Genomic DNA, 21,816 nt, shown 5'->3' on the forward strand with positions numbered 1-21,816 from the left:
GAGGTGCTCCTTCACAGAGTCAAAGTCCTTTTTTTTTCTTCAAAAATATAACTTATGTTGGGGGTGAGGTCCTGAGTGACCATCAAACAATAGGTTGTAAATACTTGAGGCCTACAAGGCCGAGCTGAAACCAGTTCAACCAGTTTCAGTCTTAATTCACACCTTCTCTAGACAGCCTGGAGCCTCGCCTTGGTGGGGGAAGCATGTCCTGAACCCCCACTGTGCCCCCCTCCAGCAGGCCCTGGTGGGGAGATGTTGCAGGCCGCTCTGCAAAAACCTAAATGAGACTCTGAAACGCCCACTGAGGTCGAATCCCCGCCCACTAAGGACGGGACCCTGACATTCTCATTGGATGAGAGCCAACTGAACCCTATGACCACTTCCTGAGGAAGCAGGAAGTCCTCAGGTGGTATAAGAGTGCTGAGGTCCCAGAAATCTCTCTCTTTCCTCCGATGCTGACGTCGCCACTAGACCCCCCCCCGGGGGTCTTCATAGTCGACCCAGCAAGCTAATGGAGGCGATAAGACGTTTGTTTTATTCATTTCAATTCATTTCTTCTTTTACCTTAGTTGACGTTTTATTTTGGAAAGGACTTTTCCTGTTTTAACTTGGAAAGATCAAACAGGAAATTGCTCGCTGGACGATCTCAAACTGTTTCATTTTCCCCACGGACTTTACTTTTGTTTTTCCAACGATCTACAAACGTCCTCAAACCAGCCGTCCCCTGCAGAAGCGCGACGTTCATCCCGCTGAGGAGTAAGAGGCAATCCACTCCGTTCCTGTAAAACAGCACGTTCTCCGCTGTTACAGAAGAAGACGAAGTTTCATTCCGTCAAGGCAGCACGAATAATTCGCTTCCTTTCCGGTCCAGCGGCCGAGCCAGGAGCTCCGCTCGTGAGAGAGACCACGTGATTCACTGGCCCCCGACACATTCGCGCCGAGTCGCAGGCACATCGCGAGGGTTGTACAGTAAGAGACTTATGTTGTCTGGGCAGATGTTAGTTTTGATACGTAGCATATTATTTAATATTTGATTGTATTTGTTGCGAGACCGCTGAGTCTCATTGTTTTAGCCGGCTACGACGAGCCGCTACTTCCGGTTCATTTCCGGGTTTTGTGTTAGTGCTTGAGGCCGCGAGGAAAGCCTCCGCCCGCACTGTTAAAGTCTGTGTGAGTCTGCAGTGATCTCACCGATCAGAACCTCGGCCCACAACGCTCGCTTGAGGGCTGAGGGGTGAATCACTGTTAACTCATCTCAGGCGTATTTTTAAGAGCTTCTTTGAACTCTCCTTACATGTTTTCTCTCTCTCTCTCTCTCTCTCCTCTCTTTCCTCCGATGCTGACGTTCCCATCAGGCCCTTTCGGGTCTGTCCAGAGGTTCCAGCAACTTAAGGAGGGAACTGCTTTTCTCTTAACCTCTCTTCACCCAGATGCCCCAGCAACAACAGAACCCCTCCGGGGTTCTACTAGTTAACTCGGTATTTTTAAGAGACTCTCTTTGTCCTCTTCTTTTCCACGCTGCTCAAGTTTTTTTTTGACCTCAAGAGGTCTAACCACACGACTCAGTAACTAATGGAGGCGATAAGACGTTTGTTTTATTCATTTCAATTCTTCTTTTACCTTAGTTGACGTTTTTATTTTGAAAAGGACTTTTCCTGTTTTAACTTGGAAAGACCAAAACAGGAAATTGCTCGCTGGACGATCTCAGACTGTTTCCTTTTCCACACGGACTTTACTTTATTCTTTCTCCACACGATCTACAACGGCTACAAGCAGCCGAACGTCCCTGTGAGGCAGCACGATCTCCGCTGCTGCAGAAGAAGACGAAACCTCATCTCGCCACGGAGCACAACGGATTGGCTCCGGCCCAGCTGCGGTGCTCACGAGAGCCCGTCTGAGAAACTTCAAGCGATTCACTGAACCTCCGGGGATTCGCGCCAAGTCGCATGCAACCCACGAAATCACGGTCACAGTAAGAGGCTTATGTTGTCTGGGAAGATGTTAGTTTTGATACGTAGCATATTATTTAATATTTGATTGTATTTGTTGCGAGACCGCTGAGTCTCATTGTTTTAGCCGGCTACGACGAGCCGCTACTTCCGGTTCATTTCCGGGTTTTGTGTTAGTGCTTGAGGCCGCAAGGAAAGCCTCCGCCCGCACTGTTAAAGTCTGTGTGAGTCTGCAGTGATTTCACCGATCAGAACCTCGGCCCACAACGCTCGCTTGAGGGCTGAGGGGTGAATCACTGTTAACTCATCTCAGGCGTATTTTTAAGAGCTTCTTTGAACTCTCCTTACATGTTTTCTCATGTTCTCTCTCTCTCTCTCTCTCTCTCTCTCCTTCTAAACCGACCTATACACACTTCACATAGTTAAATCTATGCTTAGAGAGGCTGAACACATCTGGAAACCATTCGGCCCCAAAGCCAAGCAGAGATAAGAATTCTCTTTGTCTAAAATTTCCTTTGTGTAATTCATGTGACGACCACCAGTGTGCGCTCCGGCCACATGGTGTCATTAACATATTCTCCATTTTGGATAACGTTAAGTTAAACCCACCATTTTGAGTCTATTATTGCCACGCCTCCGCTCTCTCTCTCCTCCCATCCTGGCTCTAAATTCATAACGGCTCCGCCATCTTGTTTTGTAGTCAATCTGCCATTTTGAGAGTTTTTAGGCCTTGATTCCACGAATCATGATCGGCCTCCATCTTAGATGTGATGTCACTACGCGTCATCGCCACGCCCCTTCTTTTTCTCTCTCTCTCGCACACACACACACACACACACACACACACACACACTTTGATAGACACAGACAGAGAAACATAGATGGACCAGAGGTTACATGCGTGTTCTAAATTGTGATAAGCTGCTGTTGTTATCTTTGAAATATGGGAGTTTGTTAAGATGATGAATCATTAAATAACACTAACTTTATTTCACACACATAGACACACACACACACAGAGAGACACTTTGACACAGACACACACACACATAGAGACAGACATACATAGGTAGACCGCAGGTTGTCCATGTATTTTCTGAATTGTGATAAGTGCTGCTGCTGTGTTTACCTTTGAAATATTGGAGCTTGTTAAAATGATAAATCATTGAATAACATTATAACTTTATTTCCCCTTTTTAATAAATACTTTTGTAATTAAAGTATCTGTAGTCTGTGATTATTTGTGCATATGTATGTGATTGCAGCTGGATTATGATCGCCTGTGCTCGAACTTAGAAGCCTTCACTGTTTATTAAGTAATCGTTAATATTAAAATATTGACATTATTAATTTGACATTTATCATTATGAGACTGATAATTATAGCTTGACATCGTTGGCCCCTGGGAAACCAGGGTGGTCCCCCCCTTTCTCAATTATTAATATAGATAGTATTATTCTTAAATTGATAATTTTATTGTTTTGACTAATTATTTTCATTATTCTTGGTTGATAACCTTATCATTGTTAATTGATAGCTTGTACTTTCTAATTGATAATTCCTATTTTCTCATTAGTGGTTTTATTGTTATTTGATTACTGATCATCTTCAATTAATAATTTAATTATTTTTGATAGATAATTTTTATTATTTTAATAATCATATTTCATGATTATTAATAATTAGCCAACGTCAGGTCTACTCCTATTGCACAACACTTAATATTCCACAAACATGATTCTTCTTAAGGCAATAAACAAGATTCCTTTCAAAGTTTCTTCATAGACATACCAATTGCTGTGGATTCACTTGGATTCAATCTTGGCCATCTACCACTCCAGAATGGCACATGCACCTGAATTCAGACTTGAACTTCCTTTGTTCCAGTATCCAGTTCCATCCAATGTTGTTTTTTCCCAAGTAGATCCATCCAAGGCACTTTTTTGACTAAATGTAGCAGCAATTTCTACTTAACTGCTACTGGTGGCTGAGTTCGGTTTGATTCTGACGCGTGCATAAAATATGACGAGTAGAGGTTTGTCCAGTTGGTCCCTTTGACCATTTATTGTAGAAAAGATGGTTTACAATTTGCTTGAAACAAACTAAATACATTAAACTAAAGAGACTCTTGTAGAGCACATCGAACGTCACAAAACACGGTCAAAAAAGTGTTGCCTTGCTCAGCCACGCCCAGATGCTCTCGTGGCTGGCTCCTTAAGGCTTTCCCCTTGGCTCCACCCTCTGCCTCTCAGGTTCAGTTCAGGTGTCCTTTAGGTGGGGTAAAAACACCTAGGGACACAATGTAACTCACACACACACACACATGCATGGCTAATAAAGAAAGATAACATAAAGGTTAATATGGCTCCTACAGCACTTTTACTGTGGAAACGGTGAGCAGGGTGACTTGAGTCGGTTTATATCTCCAGAATTAGACACTATAATACATTTGTTTTTTCCCAAAGCAGTAGCACCTTGGTTTATTTTATTTTTTTGTATCAGACTCCATCCGCCCTGTGACAAAGAGCACCACATATACTTGTAATAATATTTTCTGTACTTTGCAGCAGTATATAACAATGATTTGTCAGCCCTTAGAATTTAGATAACAGCGGGAGCAGATTGCTCTTACCTGTCAATGTCTTGAAATGAGGGAATTTCACTGAGGTCTAATTTCACACTCTCGCCCAGTGGAGAGTCCTGAAGGTCAGTGTAAATGGATTTAATTATTTCTCATTAATTTCCGATGTACATTTTACAGAATAATATTAAAAACATTCCTGCTATGAATAGAACATGAAAATAATAATAAATGCAGTTTACTTTCTCACCTTATGTTTAAGAGCTTCTTGGCGGACCATGTGCGATCGAAGCAGCAGCACTTCTTCTTTTCTCATCTCCAGCTCCTCGTTGGAGGAGGAGAGTTGTTCCATCAGTACCTCGTAGGGCCGAGTACCAGGGTCAGGAGGCATCAATTCACTGTTCTCATTGGTCAGAGACTTTCGCAGCTCGTTCAGATCCTGTTTCAGCTTCTTGTTGTAGTTTTACACATATATTTCAAAACAGACACTCTTTTCTTTTATCTGCCTTAATATTTGCTTTATATTTGTTTTGAGAAGTTCACATGTTAAATACATTGTTTTTATACTAAATGACATTAAAGCATCAGAAAACACAACAGTGATGTGTCAGGGTCGACATAGAAATACTTAACTCGATTCAAATCTTCAACGTTTTCTTACGGACTCCCGGGTGGTTCACAGGCACCACTTTAGAACAAAAACACTGAGCTTGTGATCTATAAGATCTGTAACACCTCATGACAGAGTGAAACAATTTGTGCAGCAGATTTAAACACATCAAGCCCTCTTCCTGAGAAACCGTCCCTTAATACAACCAACAGCAGTTAGACTACAGATAGTTAACTACAGATACAATAGTTAATATTGGCTCCTTCAACTTAAATAAATACCCTCACTTGGAATTAAGAGTCTTGAAATATAAACTTCCAGCTATAATACTGTTCTCCTAAAGTTACAGTTATAGGAATACATGAATGAAACTATGAATTCTATACCTGTATTGGCAAAATATCAGGTGTGACCAGAAATTATATATTAAAGAATGTTTTGCATATTCACTGTTCATACAGTTATTACTCTTTGGTGTACAGCTAATGCACTGAGGCCTGTAAACAACAAAACATTTCTCTACTGCAGATGGAATCTTTAAAACTTTACAGAGAGCTAAAAACCTAGGTGAAAACTTGGTTGATTTTTTACTTGGGTAAACAAAACACAGAGAACATGTCAGAGGCAGCAGGTTTAGATGCGGGTGAGGAAGCTCAGATTAAGACTAGCAGGAACCTGGATGGTCTCCAGAGCCACAGTGGAGGGTGTGAAGGGGAGCGTGACGGAGAAGATCTTCTTGCCGTCCATCATCAAAGGGGCTGACTCACCTCTGTCTTTCAAAATGTTCTAAAATATATTCAAAAGATAGATTTTGTTAAATAAGATCAAAAATAGTATAGAATAAAATAGCAGTGTAATCTTGTCCACACTTAAAACTTTCCAATTACTCACCTTAATAGTTGTGATGAAAGCGGTTGGCACTCGCTCTTCAAATTCAATCACTGGAGTGTACAGGGTCAACACTTTTAAAATCTGTCGAGAAATACAAAGAATGAATCAAACCCAATTAAAATATTGCGTCAACACGGTTAAAAGGCTTAAGCCTCCACTGATGACGGACCTGTGCCGTGGTGAGGGCGGTGCACATGCTGCAGATAGCTTGGGCATCTGCCTCCGTCTTCTTCTTGATCTGCAGAAGCTGTGCAGCCTGTACCAGCGGCTCCAGAGTCTCCTTGGCGCCACAGTCTGACAACTCCCTCTCCGCCAGCCACTCCTCCAGCTGCCAAATATTGTACCTGAAGCCAGAGGAAAGAATGTGAAATATATCCAAATAATTCAAGATATTGAGATGTAATTGTGGAGCCATAAAAAAATGTTTTCTTGAATTTCTGAAACTAGAGAATACAGTATATACTGTATATGTAATACAACACTGCTTAATTGTGTGTTTAAGGGGGAACTATTGTTTAAAAATGGAAAACTAATAATGTTATAATGAAGAATAATGGCCTTTCAAAGTTTGAAATTAACCCTTTTAATTGCAGCACTTTCACTGTGCCAAATATACTGAATATCTGATGATTCCTATATTATATATAACATCTCAAATCGATACTCTTCTTCCCCTCTAATTTTAGTTTCATTAAGAACAATGTCATGGCCGCTGTTTGTTCCTTGCTGTACCTGATCTGCAGGCCTTTACTCCAGCAGCACATGTCCTTCCGCAGCAGCAGGTGGTTGAGGGTGACTGCGCAGATGATGTAGAACTGCTGCTTCACCACCTGTTTGATAAGGTCTGGGTCCATCCCATGCTGACTCATGGTGGTGTGGAAGAGGCCAAGACGCTGCAGGAGGACTTCCACGGTGACAGCCTCCTCCTCTGGGAAACTCGTACTCCTCTTCCTCAGGCCTGTGGGTTTGGACCCCAGGACTCCCTGAATTGTCTCATGCTCCAGCATGCTCGCAACTGCATATAACATGTGAAGAAAAAAAATCATGTTGATTAGTAATAGTCAGAGTTGTATTTGTAAAAATAAAGCTGCTTTCAGACATGCACTGAAGTCTGGAGATTTTCCTGAGATTTTCTAGATATGCTGTATGTAGGGATGGACATGTCCAAGTCAATTGCTCTGCAGATTTTTCGAAACTTTTCTTACCAGTCCCAAAGTAAAATGTAAAAAGAGGTGCCATAACCGTAGAAGACACAGATGAAGATGTCCACTCAGAAATTCAATGACATTGGAGAGCTTTTAAAGATAAGAGCAGACTCTGCAATGTACTGTGAACAAAGAAAATGCTTTCCAGAGCAAGGTTTATACTTCATGTCCTCCCTCCTGCATGCTCTACCCAGGCCCCACACCCCGCTTGAATGTTCCGGCCATTTTCCAGTGGCTGTGAACACGCTTGACCTGGAAAATTATGTGCTGCATTCTTCAAATATGAAAGGCAAACTCCAGAGAGGAGTTCATGTCTGAAAACGGGTTATGTCTCCTCACCTATCAGGGGCTGCATGACGTTCTCCATGCTCTTGATGAGCTGACAGTAGATTTGAATGGCCAGGTCACCAAAGACCTGCTGGTACTCTGACAGTTCAAAGTTGGACAAGCACTGCTCGTTTTGTTTGGCAGTGTTGTGCGCCATGAAGACCTAGAGCATAGAGAGGACATAGAGACGTGCAGGGTTAATCAAGGGACATGTCCAGCTTTCAACAGAACTCCAGCATCAAACCTCGTCCAGCTTACCTCATCTCCACTGTACTGCTTCAAACAGTGCAACAACCGGCAGCTGTTGGCCAACCAAAAGGAAACTACTTCAAAATCACCTGCTCGTCTCTTCAAAGAAAAATAAAATAATCCATGTAAAGATCAATTCAAGATAAACATGAGGTGCTTCATTGACACATATTAAAGTTATAAACTGCACCTTGATGACCCCTTTAATGCTGCTGATGGTAGAATTGAGCAGATTGCTGACTCTCCGGTCATTATTCACATTGTCCGCGTATCGGAGGCACATAAAGATGATGTAGGCAGGAAGCCCAGGAATGAGGCTAACTGCTACGCCGCGAGGCTTCAGATCTGAGCAGACAACATTTCACAGTCAAATATTCAAATAAAAAGTCCTCTTTCTATGAAGAACATCTTCATGCAATTAGAAAACAGCTACAGAAGAGATTTGCTTGAATAAAACAGGTCAGAACTTACCTATGACCAGATTTTTTAGCAGTCGGTTCTCCTCACCCTCCGTGTACTTCAACATGCCCTGATACTCTTTCTCCTTGCGGGTGATATGAACAGCTCTCATGGGAGCGTTCATTGCAGCGGCATCAATCATTTGTTGAGTGTTTGCTAAATACAGTAAAGACGCAGTGTGAGTAATGACATGAACGATGCTGTGATACTATCATCTGTAAAATGTATTTTACAAACAAGTGGATACCTTCAAAATCGCCAACTTTTTTCATGTAAAATTTAAGTTGTTTTTTCAACTTGCGTATGGTTTTGTCTTGTTTTTCTTGCCGATCCATGTTCTCCTGAAAGATTCATACACATTCGAGTGAACATCAGTAAATAGCTACATGATTAAAGCAACCATCTTTACAGCACTTTCCTTAGCCCTTAATTTGTTTATATGCCACTTTTTGTTGATAAAATAACAATATTATCTTGTACTGCAGTCAGCTTTATATTTTACATTTACTTTATAGTTGAAAGAGGTCTCTAAAGTAAAAGTAATCACTATATCTATGATAAGAGTCAAAGACGTTGAGTTGAGAACAGACTGAGTTGACCCACCAGGTTATCATTGGTGAGCCGTATGATCTCATGCTTCAGGCTTGCGTCGATTCGGGCGTCTTCAGGCAGAAGGAGGCTCTGAGCCAACAGCTTCTGCTGCTGCTCCTTCTCAACCTTCAGCTTGTTCACCTCCTCGAGAAGATTCTGGCACTTATCACTGTGAATACGCTCCTGCTCCTGCATCTGGCTCTCCAGGAACCTAGAGGAGGGACAGAGAAGGGACAGTATTTGGTTTCATGTGACATGAAACTGCTTGAACTCATATAACAACAACAGAATATAACTTAATTACGTGTTGGTCTCTTTTAAGCCTTCATAAGCCAGCCATAGCTCTCCATCTTCATTCAGAGTATGGACATCGAGGGATCTTAAGAGGAACATTAGAAAATAATATCACATTACACCTGATAGATTCACACTAAAACATAGTTGCTTCAGTGTTAATGTAATTTAATACTTGTTACATGATGATATTGGTGGTGATTATACAGAAGTATGAGGGAAAACCAGTGTGAAGTATGAATGGTAAATGTGGACTGAAGTAGCTGGGGATTGAACCACAGATTGATTAGACGACCCACTCTACCTCCTAGGCCATAACCAACCTAGGATTGTAATCTAACACGTTTAATAATATTTTCTTTACTTTGCAGCAGTATATAACAATGATTTGTCAGCACAAAGAATTTAGATAAGAGTGGGAGCAGATTGCTCTTACCTGTCAATGTCTTGAAACGAGGGAATTTCACTGAGGTCTAATTTCACACTCTCGCCCAGTGGAGAGTCCTGAAGGTCAGTGTAAATGGATTTAATTATTTCTCATTAATTTCCGATGTACATTTTACAGAATAATATTAAAAACATTCCTGCTATGAATAGAACATGAAAATAATAATAAATGCAGTTTACTTTCTCACCTTATGTTTAAGAGCTTCTTGGCGGACCATGTGCGATCGAAGCAGCAGCACTTCTTCTTTTCTCATCTCCAGCTCCTCGTTGGAGGAGGAGAGTTGTTCCATCAGTACCTCGTAGGGCCGAGTACCAGGGTCAGGAGGCATCAATTCACTGTTCTCATTGGTCAGAGACTTTCGCAGCTCGTTCAGATCCTGCTTCAGCTTCTTGTTGTCAGACTCCAACTCTTGCCTCTGCATTCAGACATCTACAGATTCATTTTTTTGTCTCTATTCACCTTTTAGTACTTCAATGCAAAGATAAGTAATCATAGACTTCAGGAACAGTTATGGGGTGACTCTTTAATAACAGCTCTCTTGCTTGGATCCAAATATACAGTATGTTCTTGACTAAGTCGTACCTTCAGTGTCTCCAAATCCAGTTCTGTTCTGCCAACAGTTCTCTGCTCCTCCACCTCCTTTTCAGAAAAGGAAAAAATCAACAATTCAAACACAAATATCAGTCAGACACATTTAATAACTTATTGATCTTTTTGGTAGTTTTATAATTTAACCAGTAAGAAACATGATTGGTGTTTCAGTGCCTACTTTTGCCTTTTCTTGTTTGGCTTCTTCTTTCTTATCCAGCTGCTGCCACAGTGACTGTTTCTCCTGCTCCAGTTCCTTCACTCTTCTCTGGAGCTTCAGAAGTACAGGCAGGTCCACCGTTGCCTCGGTCTCATCCTAACACAACACAGCAAGAACTGACTCACTGATCTGTCCACAACTAAACTACAATGCTGCACTAATAGGATTATGACACAGACAAGGCTGGAAGAAAACTCTCCACAGCTTTTCAAAAGAATGATTGTCCAGTGCTCTGTAGTAAATTCAACAACACAGATGCCGACACAGCCAGCATTCCTTCTATATACCATCCGTTTATTAGTGCCACTAATATAATGCTTACTGAAGGCGGAAATCATGCAGATGTAATAGAAATCATGTGAATTCATGTTAATATGAAGATCTAGCAACTACACACCTTGTTATTGAACTATTTACAGAGACATGGCGGCATGTTGCAAGTTGCTCAAGTCTGATGATAATACATGTTATAATTATATCATTTTTACATGAAAATGTTTTAGTTGTTAGTATATAAATGGCAATGTTTGTATCAACCTCCAAGCTGAGGTTGAGAAGTTCATACTCAAATATAAGCATCACTTTTGATTTAATTATGCAGCATGTCTTTATGTGCTTTAGTACATTACCTCTTTTTGTGTAGAACTGTCCTCTCCCTCTGTAGAACCTAAGCTCTGACTAAACTCTGAGGAGTTACTGCTGTAGTTGGAGTCTGTCCTCTTGTGACCAGGTTTGCTTGAACTCTGCTGATGTGTGAGAGGAAGACATAACAAAAAATGTCAGAGGAAGAATCTCTCCAGCCTTAACTTGTACCAACCATAGACTGTATATAAAGACTTCACAAAGTGAGAAACATTTTGAACGTTTTTCTTGGTGTTGTCAGCTGTTTTCACTTTGCTCAATGAGCTGATGTTACCATTTGAAAAAGTTCTGTACATCTACTGAACTTTTCAATAAAGTGGTGGTTGGTTTATGACAGCATCTTGAAACTGTCATGTTATTTAAATCTATGAATGAAGATGTTTATAACTACTGTTGCCAGATGAAAACTAACTGAAGCCAAAATATCGTTCAAAAAGGAAAAATACGGACTTCATGTCTGGCGGTCTGAAAACTACATCAAATAAATAATTTAAGCTTCTAGATGTTCCAATTTTCTCTTTTTTCAAATTTTTTGTAATTTTTATCCTATTCAGCACCCATCGAAACAAATTTTACTTAATGTGTGCGTTGTTCTTTTTGCCAAAAGAAAAGGTTTCTCACAATGCTGAGATCCGTCTTCTCTTTCAGGTCTCTGTGCCGCTCCTCCAGGTGCAGGTGTTCACTCAGCAGACCTTGGTAGCGAGAACGTTCTGCCGTTAAGTCCTTCTCCATCTGTTTAGTGTTCTCAACGTTGGTTTTAATCTCTGAAACAAAACAATTTGGATTTATTTATTCTGAATTTAAGCTGCTAGCGGTCAACTGTAAAGGTTTAAGGTGAGCTGCTCAGTACCTGTTAACTTTTGTGCTTGTTCAATGAATAATGTGTTGAGTTCGTCTTTTTCACTGTTCAACAAGCTGTTCTTCATATTAAGCTCTTCTACTACCTGATTGTGAAAGAAGGAAAAAATATGTTGGCAGGATTTATTCCCATCCATTACTTCGCCATTTGTTTTAGAAAATAACAAAAACACAGGAAAAAATATTGACTAAATTTTAACATTTTCAAGGTTTCTTTTTTGAATTTCATAATGATCTTTAGTAACTCAAATTCAGCCACGTTTATTCTACTATTCTACTAAGCCTAAACCCCAAATCCGGATTGAAAATATTTTGGAAAACAAATTTATTAACAAAATACAACATGTAGAAACTTCAATTGAAGTATGATGAACTTAGATGTGTATGTGGCAGACCTACCTGTTGAGTCTGCTCCTTATAGACCTTTGTCTGCTCCTCCAGGTCTTCTTTCTCTCTGCGCGTGTTTTCCAACTCATGCTGAAGGAAGGAGAGCTGCTCCAGCAGAGAGGGAAGTGTCTCTGCCTTGGCTCTGACCTTCTGCTCGGATCTACGTAGGTTCTCAATCTCTCTGCTCTGTCTCTCTCTCTCTATACTCTGGGTCTTCTCCACCACACTCAGCCTCTCACGGAGCTCTTTGTTTCCTTTTTGCTGCAGGGGGAAAATACAAACACATGCTGTGCATGTGATTCTACGCCTCCCAATGACTCAATACTTCTCCAGCTATATTTTTTCTGATGGTAGATTCCCCAAGAAAACAATGATTTATAAAAACATGACAGACCTCAAAACTCTCACAGTACTCACCTGATCATTTATCTTGTGCTGCAGCTGCATGATTTTGTTCTCCATGCCATAGTTGAGTTTCTTAAAGTGCTCAACAGAGCGCGCCTCCACCTTCAGCTTCTTTAATTCCTTTTTGGCCTGCATGCGGCGCACACAGCTCTGCAGCAGAACGATAGCTGCCATGGTGCGTTTGTAATGCTGTCTGGCCAGCCAGCCTTTCACCCACTTCTGGATCACAACAGCCTTTTGCTCAAACATCAACTATGAAAACAAAGACAAACACATATTCCTAGTTAAACTTGATGGTAAGATTATTTCTAGAGCTTGTTTGCTTATTTTAATAGATTTAATAACAAACTGCATTAACAGTGTGTGTCAGTATAACATGTCTGTGACCACAGTTTCTAACATCAATATTAAGTGTTCTTACTGTTGCAGTACTATGTAAATACGTCAGCTCACAGGGAGTGACACTAACCCAAGCTGTTGCCTCGTGATGCTTTTAATTCAATTACTTGGAATCCCACACAATACATTTTAGTCAAGTTTGAGGAAATCCATAACAATCTTATGCACTCTGTATTCTCCAGCCTTCACTACTTCAACAACATTATTACCAGAACCTGACACATCTGGACTTCCATTAAACAAGTAACTCTTCATAATAATGTCGAAGAGGCAATTCCTTTTCTTGGTGACACCTATTAAATCCAACTGTGGTTATTGCAATAATCAACAATCCAGTTCCAGTATGGACTGGGTAAATTCCTTTAAAAGAAACTTACAAACAACAGTAAGCAAACCCCCAAATGCTCAGTTCTATGCAAGGCTCGTGATGATATTGCCTTATGAAATTATGTTGCCATTATTTAATTATGAATACAAACCCTTTCCAGAAAAGAGAACTAATGAGTGCAGAAATAAAACTTAACTTAATTAAACGCATCAGACTTTTAAGGGGCATTTTAGGTCATTACCTTATAATACTGCTTTCTAGCCATGTAGGCCCTCAAGAAGCACTGGATGGTGATAGCTGCCAAGCGTTGCTGCTGATAGTTTCTCCTGTTGACCCACATGCGCACGTTCCGCTGGATGACAATGGCTGCTCTGGTTCTTCGTAGACCCTGAACATGACTGACAGAAAAAACAAAGTAATAGGAGAGAATTATCAGCAGACAACAGACAACTTCTTATTTTGTTATTTTAACAGATCCACTTACCAACGGGCCTGGTAGCCCCGTACATATCTCTGAATGGTTAAGGCAGAACCCTTCATCCTCAGATACTTTTTGCGGGCCAACCAGCAGCGGATAGTCTTCTGGATGCTGACACAAGCCATACGCAGCTTGTCGGAACGCAGCTTCTCCAGATAAGCCACCTGACCAGCCCTGAAGAAGATCTTGTTTTTGCCAAACTGGTACTTATCCTGGTCCTAATGCCACAACACAGTGGTGTTAAGTATGTTGTTTGTCATATTTTGGTGTAATAGTTGAATTGAATCAATTTACTGTCTTTAACATTGTGAGAAAGGGAAATTTCAGCATTTTCATTGATTTCTCAAAGAAATATGTATGACTCATGATGAAAGAAATCTGACATATTATGGGGGTTGGCATCGATGAGTGTGTACATTATGGAGCGGATCCAAATAGATCTAGTGGAGTTAAATGTGGTTTCATAGGGAGACTACTGAGCCAGTGCCATTGTGGTTAACATGATGTACATCCTTTTATACAACTCCAACATACCTTCACAAGTTTTTCTAGGAGATTTTTGCATGTCTGTTTTCTATCATTAAGAACATCTTTTTGCTTCATGAGGACCCGATAACGTCTGAAAAACTCTTGATAGGTCCACCTGCAATAAATAAATAGAAAAGTAAGGTGTGTTATTCTAGAAACAACTACCCATGGCCCTGAGTACCAGTTTCTGTTTTTTGACATGCTACCTAGATGGGAAGCCGGTTGCTGAGATCCGGATTGTCTCGAGGACACCACATGCACGCAGCTGCTGCACTGCCCTCACAGGGTCCAAGCTTTATAGAAGAGAACACACAAAACACGTTACTACTCTTTCATCTGTGCTTGTTACAGATAACCGTACAAAACTGAATCATCCTACTCACGTGAATGGAGATTTATCATCGTTTGGCTTAATGCAGCGTACGTAGTGAGGACTCGTAGCATTAAGTGTGTCCATCAGCAAATGTAAAGACTGTCGAAACTGAGACAACAAAACCTTGGTAAGTGAATTTGGTGATACATGAATCATATCCTCATGAATCAAGGCTCAGAAATTGTCCAGTATAATGTTTTGATTTACATCCCTTAGATATTACTCAATCATATATATATTTTGTTGTGTTTTTTTATCCCTCTTCACAAAAATGTGTCACTAACTTCCCGAGGTTTTCCATGAGGATGGGCACTCAACAGGTCTTTCATGTTTATTTCTTTAATGTTTCTTACTGAGCAAGTGCAACTGGTGTCTCTCATTCTAATGAGGTTAGGTGCTGTCACTGTAAGACAAACCCTCACCACCAAATGTCATGTTTACTTTGTGTGCTCTCACCTGCAGTCCAACAGTCTTCTTGTTATTCTTCTGACTCGGACCAGCCCTTACAGTTACGCCAGTACGTTTATTAGTGGAACCCTTTGCCTTCTCATCTTCCTCAAACAGTTTAAGAAGCAAATCAAACTGAAAAGATGAAAAGTATAGAATGAATACATCAGACACCAAGTAGAAGAATGTAAAGCTGCCATTGCACAGCAGATGGCAGTGTTTTCAATCTTAGACAGAGGGTGTTTTTCCACTGATAGTTCAGACTGAACAAGCCTAGGGTGTGTTCCTGAAGACTTGCAACACAAAAAATACTTTGCAGTTATTTGCTCTTGGCTTCTTGGCAGTGGTGGAGATGTTAAATGACACTTAATTAATTCCTCACTCTAACTACCACGTAGACAAATACATTAAAATATTGTAAACTATTTGGAATGATCTCACCTGGCTCTTTTTCAGCACATTTATCTGCTCCTCATTGACCGTGTCCTTGTTTTTCTCCAGGAAGCCCTCACACTGGTACTCCACCTAAACACAATAGACCAGCTAAAAGATTGAGGGTCACATTCATCATTAACAGGAAAAGACAGATTATTCCCAAATATTCGTGGTGTAAGCATTGAATTTTGACTTTGAAGACAAATTTATTACAATTTCACATTTCACTCTGTTGGTGCGCTTCAGGAGAAAACATGAGTCAGCCACCCATCTATCCATTTTCAACACTATTCTGTGCTGGGCGGGAACCAAAGTCTATCCCAACTCAGTCAACAGACTAATTCAAGAAATAACACATATAAATACACACACACATTTGCACCTATGACCACAGAGGTACTCGGGTCACATAACTGTACACATTTGAGCTGCTTTCATAAAATGCACAGAAGGCTGAACATTTCCCTGAAACTGTCCAGAAAGTCTGTATGTGAGAAAGCAAATGTCAAAGTCAGTTGCCGGACATATATTGGAAACTTTCCTGCCATCTCCCAAGTAAAATGACCGAAAGGTGTCCAAAACATGTCAGTGTTAGCCCAGGTGATAATACAGCAGGAAAATTGCTGGAAAATTAAAAATGAACAAAACAGGTTTCCATGTGCTGTAAACAAAGACATCTCTGGTGCAGAATTTAGACATCATGTCAAGCCTCTTGCTGCTCGACTCAGAAGCCCCCCCTCGTTTGAATGTTCTGGAAAATTTCCTGTTGTTGTGAAAGGAAAATGTCACGGCCCAATGTGCTGGATATTTTCCAAGGTTCTTGTCTTTCTGTGGAAAGAAACCTGAATACTGGAAGAAAATCCATGCAGTTACACACAGGACATGCAAAAAAAGCCCCACTCATATAAAATACCACCTGAACATGAAACATTCTGTTTCACTGTGTTTTCCTGGGCAGTCAAGTACCTTGTCTGCAAAGTGATGGATGATGAAAGCTCTGTTTGATAACCTGGGTTTATCAAAGTGGACATTCTGCTTCAGAAGGTTGTTGTACAGTTTCTGGGCCCATGTGTCATCAGAGCCTTTTGGCATCTGTGGAAACAGGAAGAGGTTAGTCATCGCATTACTCATAACCTCTGAACATAATGTGGCGGAGATTCCTCCAGTGGAAAATAGCCAGGCAGACTTTTGTTGAAAAAAGTTAAGCAGTTTTTTTTTACCTTGCATTCCTCATCAAGGAGGTCCAGGACTCCAAGCTTTGCCTCAATTAGATCAATGCACGGCTGGTTGTCATAGAAGTCGATCAATGTCCATGAGATCTCCTCTTTCATGTACTCCTCTTGCTCCAATTTGAAAACATGCTGGAAGATGTGATCGCAAAAAATTATTTTTGCACATTCTCACTAGAAAATGCACATGCTGAGCAGCAAAGGACACATACCAGGTTGAACTGTTGCTGAAGCTTCTCATTGGCATAATTGATGCAAAACTGCTCAAAGCTGTTCACATCAAATGTTTCAAACCTGAAGAGAAAGTTTGTATTAAAACCACATCTGGTCATCTAGTAACTAATTAGAAATATCACATTCCAAAGGTGGCAACTTACCCGTAAATGTCGAGCACACCAATGAATGAGTGTTGTTTTGCTGCAGTTTTTAAAGCGTTGTTAATTCTGCCCACAATCAAGCTGAAGAGTTTGGCATAGATGTGTTTAGCCAGGGCATCTCGGCCATTGCCCGCGTTCACTTTGGAGAGAGGCTTCACGTAGGTTTCTGTGGTTGTTTTGAGCGTCCTGTGACATAACCAGTAGGCCATTTCTTCGCATGGAACCCCCATCAGCTCACCAAACACCATCATGTGCACATCATCTGGCTGGAAATAAATCAACAACAATGATCTTTGGGGGAAATAAAGCATCAACACATCATCAATACAGTAGTCCAACGTAAAATATAAGAGAAAAAGAAAACATGTACAGGTATAATCAGTAATTACCGAGAGGCTGCTTCTGTCTGCTGACTGATCTTTAATCTCCACATTGCTAAGGTGGAGAATAGACGCCAGAATCTGGTAAATTTCCATTTGGTCACTTTCAGAGATTCCTACAAGGAAAACAGGACAATAAAACAAAAAAGTTTGATCCATCGTGCCTTGCAATAAAACTGCATATAGACAGTATTGTCTATTCAAAATACATTGTTTGCTGTTAATGCAAACTTTATTGAAATGCAACTTCCACCTACCTAAAAGTGAGAAGGCCTTCCTGGTGCTGCGCATCTCTTTGGCATCATCAACTCCATCTATGACTAGGCTCCGACCCTGGTTAGTACAGTGGAAGTCATCTGCGCAACCTTTAAACATGAATCATAAAGTATTTAACTTATACAGACTGCCCTGTTACAACTGCTACTGAAATAGTTTTCCTATATCATGATATAAGGAATACAATATTTCAGAGACTCACATACCTAACTTAAAGGCCTTGAACTCTGGTAAATGTGAGGAGGCACACAGCTGATAGAATATATGATAGTTCCTTTCTCCACTGGCCTAAAATTGTAGAAAAAGATGTTAAAAAAGGAACAAACAATAAGACTGAAAACAATCAATTGTCGAGCATTCATGTAGACCAACTGCTTTGCTAATAATAATACATTGACGTCTCTGAGTCAATGGCCATACAGGTTAATCTGAGCGTTATCTGCCTTGAATCATGCTGCAAAGATATACTGTTCACATGTTGACACGGTGCATGCACGTGAGTGTTTCAAATCACTTAGCTGTGAGGAGAATCACAGATGATAGAGAGATATGAAGGGACACATTCATACACAGAGAAGTCACCTGAAGACATGCGAGTTATATCCATAGAAATTATATTACCTGAAACACAACTCTAGACTTTTCCAGTAAGTAGGTTCTCATGTTAGCGCCAATTATACAATGCTTCTTGTCAAACCCAATCTCGATGTACTTTCCGAAGCGACTGCTGTTGTCGTTCCTTGTTGTCTTGGCATTCCCAAGGGCCTTAGGAAAACATACACATATGTATCAATAAAAAAAAATGTATGTTCTTGTTTCCTGCAAAAGGGGAAATGTTACCTCCATGATGGGGCTGGAGGCGAGGACTCGATCCTCAACACTGGTGTCCCCAGAAGAGCTGACTGTGGCAAAGTAACGCATAGCATACTTAGCCGAGACAGTTTTGCCAGCTCCAGACTCGCCGCTCACTATGATGGATTGATTTCTTTCATCCCTGCATGAAAAGGCGATAGTATACAGAAATATCAGCTCAAGCAACGTAGAATTTTACTTGCTTAAAATGTTTAAATGTATAGTGTCAGGACCTGGCCATCTGTTTATATGCTTCCTCCGCCACTGCAAATATATGGGGGTCCATGTCCCCCATGTTCTGCCCACTGTAGGCATTGATGATGTCAGCTTCATATATGGGCAAGCTCTCATAGGGATTTATGGCAACCAGGACAATTCCTGAATAGAACAAAGTGAAAAGTTCTCAGCAGCAAGATACATGTGGGATCATGTTCCTTTAAGAGCAGCCAGTACCATAATAATCAACATAATATGCTGTAGATTGTGTCAGAACGTACAGTGAACATGGCTCCAAAGTCTAGTGTGACAGTGATAGTGTGACTCAAAGGAGATGAAGCTCATTACCACAGTACGTGTAAATCAACTTGGAGTCAGTGAAGCGCACTTTGAGGTTGTGCAGCACTGCTGGCTCGTGGAGGTAGCTGAGCGACGTGAGATCATTCTCCCCCACCAGGAGGTTGGGGTTTCTAAGAGGTGGCAGGTCGTTGGTGCTGGGATCTATTTTGTAGTCCACCTCCTAGAAAAACACAAGATATTTAGCTTCGAGTACCAGAGACATTAGTCTTTCATTTTAGATGAACTGCAAAGCCTGGGGGGAGAACCATGTCGGAAGATACAAGTGAAATCAAATGGTTTAACACAAACTATAACTGAACTGTCCCTGTGTTTCCTGTGTTCTTGTTCACTTCACTCATGATAAGACTTTGGTCTTATTTCCATACCTATGTGCATGCCCAAACTCGACCTTGCAGATGCAGGTAGCAACAGCACAGAGAACATTTTTTTTCAAACCACACACTTTTGGAGTGTTTTAACCATTACGCACCTATTTATTCAGGCCAGTTTATTATATGGGCTTCTTATATTCAACCTTTTACAGAGATGCTTAAAGAGACACATAAGAGTGTCTTATCTTGGATTCCATGTACATTTACCAAACATCACAGCTGCCTCACATGATTCCACAGCTCAGAGATTTATGAAGCCAGAGTTCCTCCAAAGAATGCGTGTCTATGTGAGTGAGTTAACAACACTAAGTGCTGAACAGAAGTGACACAAATCAGAAAACGTGAATGTCCGCACACCAGTTGATGCTCCCATGAACTGGATTTATTCCAACTTAAACTTCTTCCATTTATTTATTGAGACCTTCACTTATGTGCCCTTCTTCAGTCTGATGGGCCGGCCTGTGTGAAAAACATCACCTACCTGGGAGGTACAGTAAACAAGTGTATGGGGGCATCAACTGGTGTGTGGACTTTCAGCTCTTCTGGTGAAAACAAAGTCCCCATAGCGTAAATCACAATCAAATTTAAGTTGAAAGCATGTTTTAAGGTTAGGATCATGTAAGTCAATATAGTGTGTGTATGTGCGTGTGCTTGTGCTCACCGTGCCATCCTCCAGCTGCAGGGACAGCGTGTGGTCTCCAGCAGTGTAGTCTCTGACCAGCTCCGCTGACTTCCACACCTCGGCTGCGTCTGGGAGCCATACACGGGCATACTGGGATGGAGGGAGGGCAAACAGAGCCATTCAACCACTGCTCTCACAACAACACGGCCTTGCATACAACTTCATTAAATCTTCAGTGACGTGGGGAAAATGGCAAGATGGTGAGTGCGAAGTCAGCAGACAGCAGCAGCCACGCGTGTAACGTGGATGGACCGTGGATACGGGGTGCTCTCAGAGCCGGGTTCATGAATATAAGTAACCAAGTGAAGACTTGAAGACCAAAAGTTGTTCTTGTAAGGAACTGGTACGTGTAAACCACCGTTAAGACGGTTATAATAAACGTCAACCGTAGAATGAGCTGGACAACAGACACACAGTTAAAACTCTTACCTTGGAGTACAGTTCGGAGGCTGCCATGTTTCCAAACTCTGTCGGTGAGTGTCTGTAAAGTTTCCTCTACCCGCGGGCACACAATCTCGCGACTCCCGGCGGAGCAGACATGAAGTTCGCTGAGGAGGTGCTCCTTCACAGAGCAGGAGGTGCTCCTTCACAGAGCAGGAGCTGCTCCTCCACTCATCTACCGCCGCTGCTGTCAGTCAGCTGCCGTGCACCGACACGTTCAGCTCCCGTGATCCACTGTGCCCCCAGCGGCCAGCACGCGCACGTCCACCTAGCCCCCACTAGGCCCCAGAGGAGGAAGAGGAGGAGGAGGAGATGGAGGAGTCATATATACTCCTGATCAAAATCTTAAGACCAGTTAAAAAATTGCATGAATTTGCATTTTGCACTGTTGGATCTTAGGAAGGTTCTAAGTAGAGCTTCAAAATGCAAAAAGAAGAAATGGGAACAAGAGACCAAAAGTTGTGAGCAGGCAATTTATTGAAAACAACAATTTAACTGAAGTAGGCTGTTCATCAGCTGATCAAAAGTTTAAGACCACATCCTTTAAAAGCCAAAATCTGTGCAAAAATTTGGATTCCATGTCATTTCCTGTCAAGTAACCACACTGTGAAGATCTCTTGATGGCAAAGGCAAAAAAGCTCACCGTCTTTGAACGTGGTAGGGTTGTTGAACTGCATAAACAAGGCCTCTCACAATGTGCCATCGCTGCTGAGGTTAGACGCAGTAAGACAGTCATTTTGCATTTCTTAAAAGATTTTGGCTTTTAAAGGCTGTGGTCTTAAACTTTTGATCATCTGATGAACAGCCTATTTGAGTTTAATTGTTGTTTTCAATAAATTGCCTGCTCACAACTTTTGGTCCCATTTCTTCTTTTTGCATTTCGAAGCTCTACTTAGAACCTTCCTAAGATCCAACAGTGCAAAATGCAAATTCATGCAAT

At 41.3% G+C, this 21,816-nt stretch overlaps 1 pseudogene; it reads right to left on the minus strand.

Moving 5' to 3' along the window:
* Positions 1-5,187: 5,187 nt before the first annotated feature.
* LOC133008661 (unconventional myosin-Va-like) lies at positions 5,188-20,891 on the minus strand (annotated as a pseudogene).
* Between the last annotated feature and the right edge of the window lie 925 nt (positions 20,892-21,816).

Source organism: Limanda limanda, chromosome 8, assembly GCF_963576545.1.
Source record: "Limanda limanda chromosome 8, fLimLim1.1, whole genome shotgun sequence".
In the NCBI taxonomy this organism is placed as follows: domain Eukaryota; kingdom Metazoa; phylum Chordata; class Actinopteri; order Pleuronectiformes; family Pleuronectidae; genus Limanda; species Limanda limanda.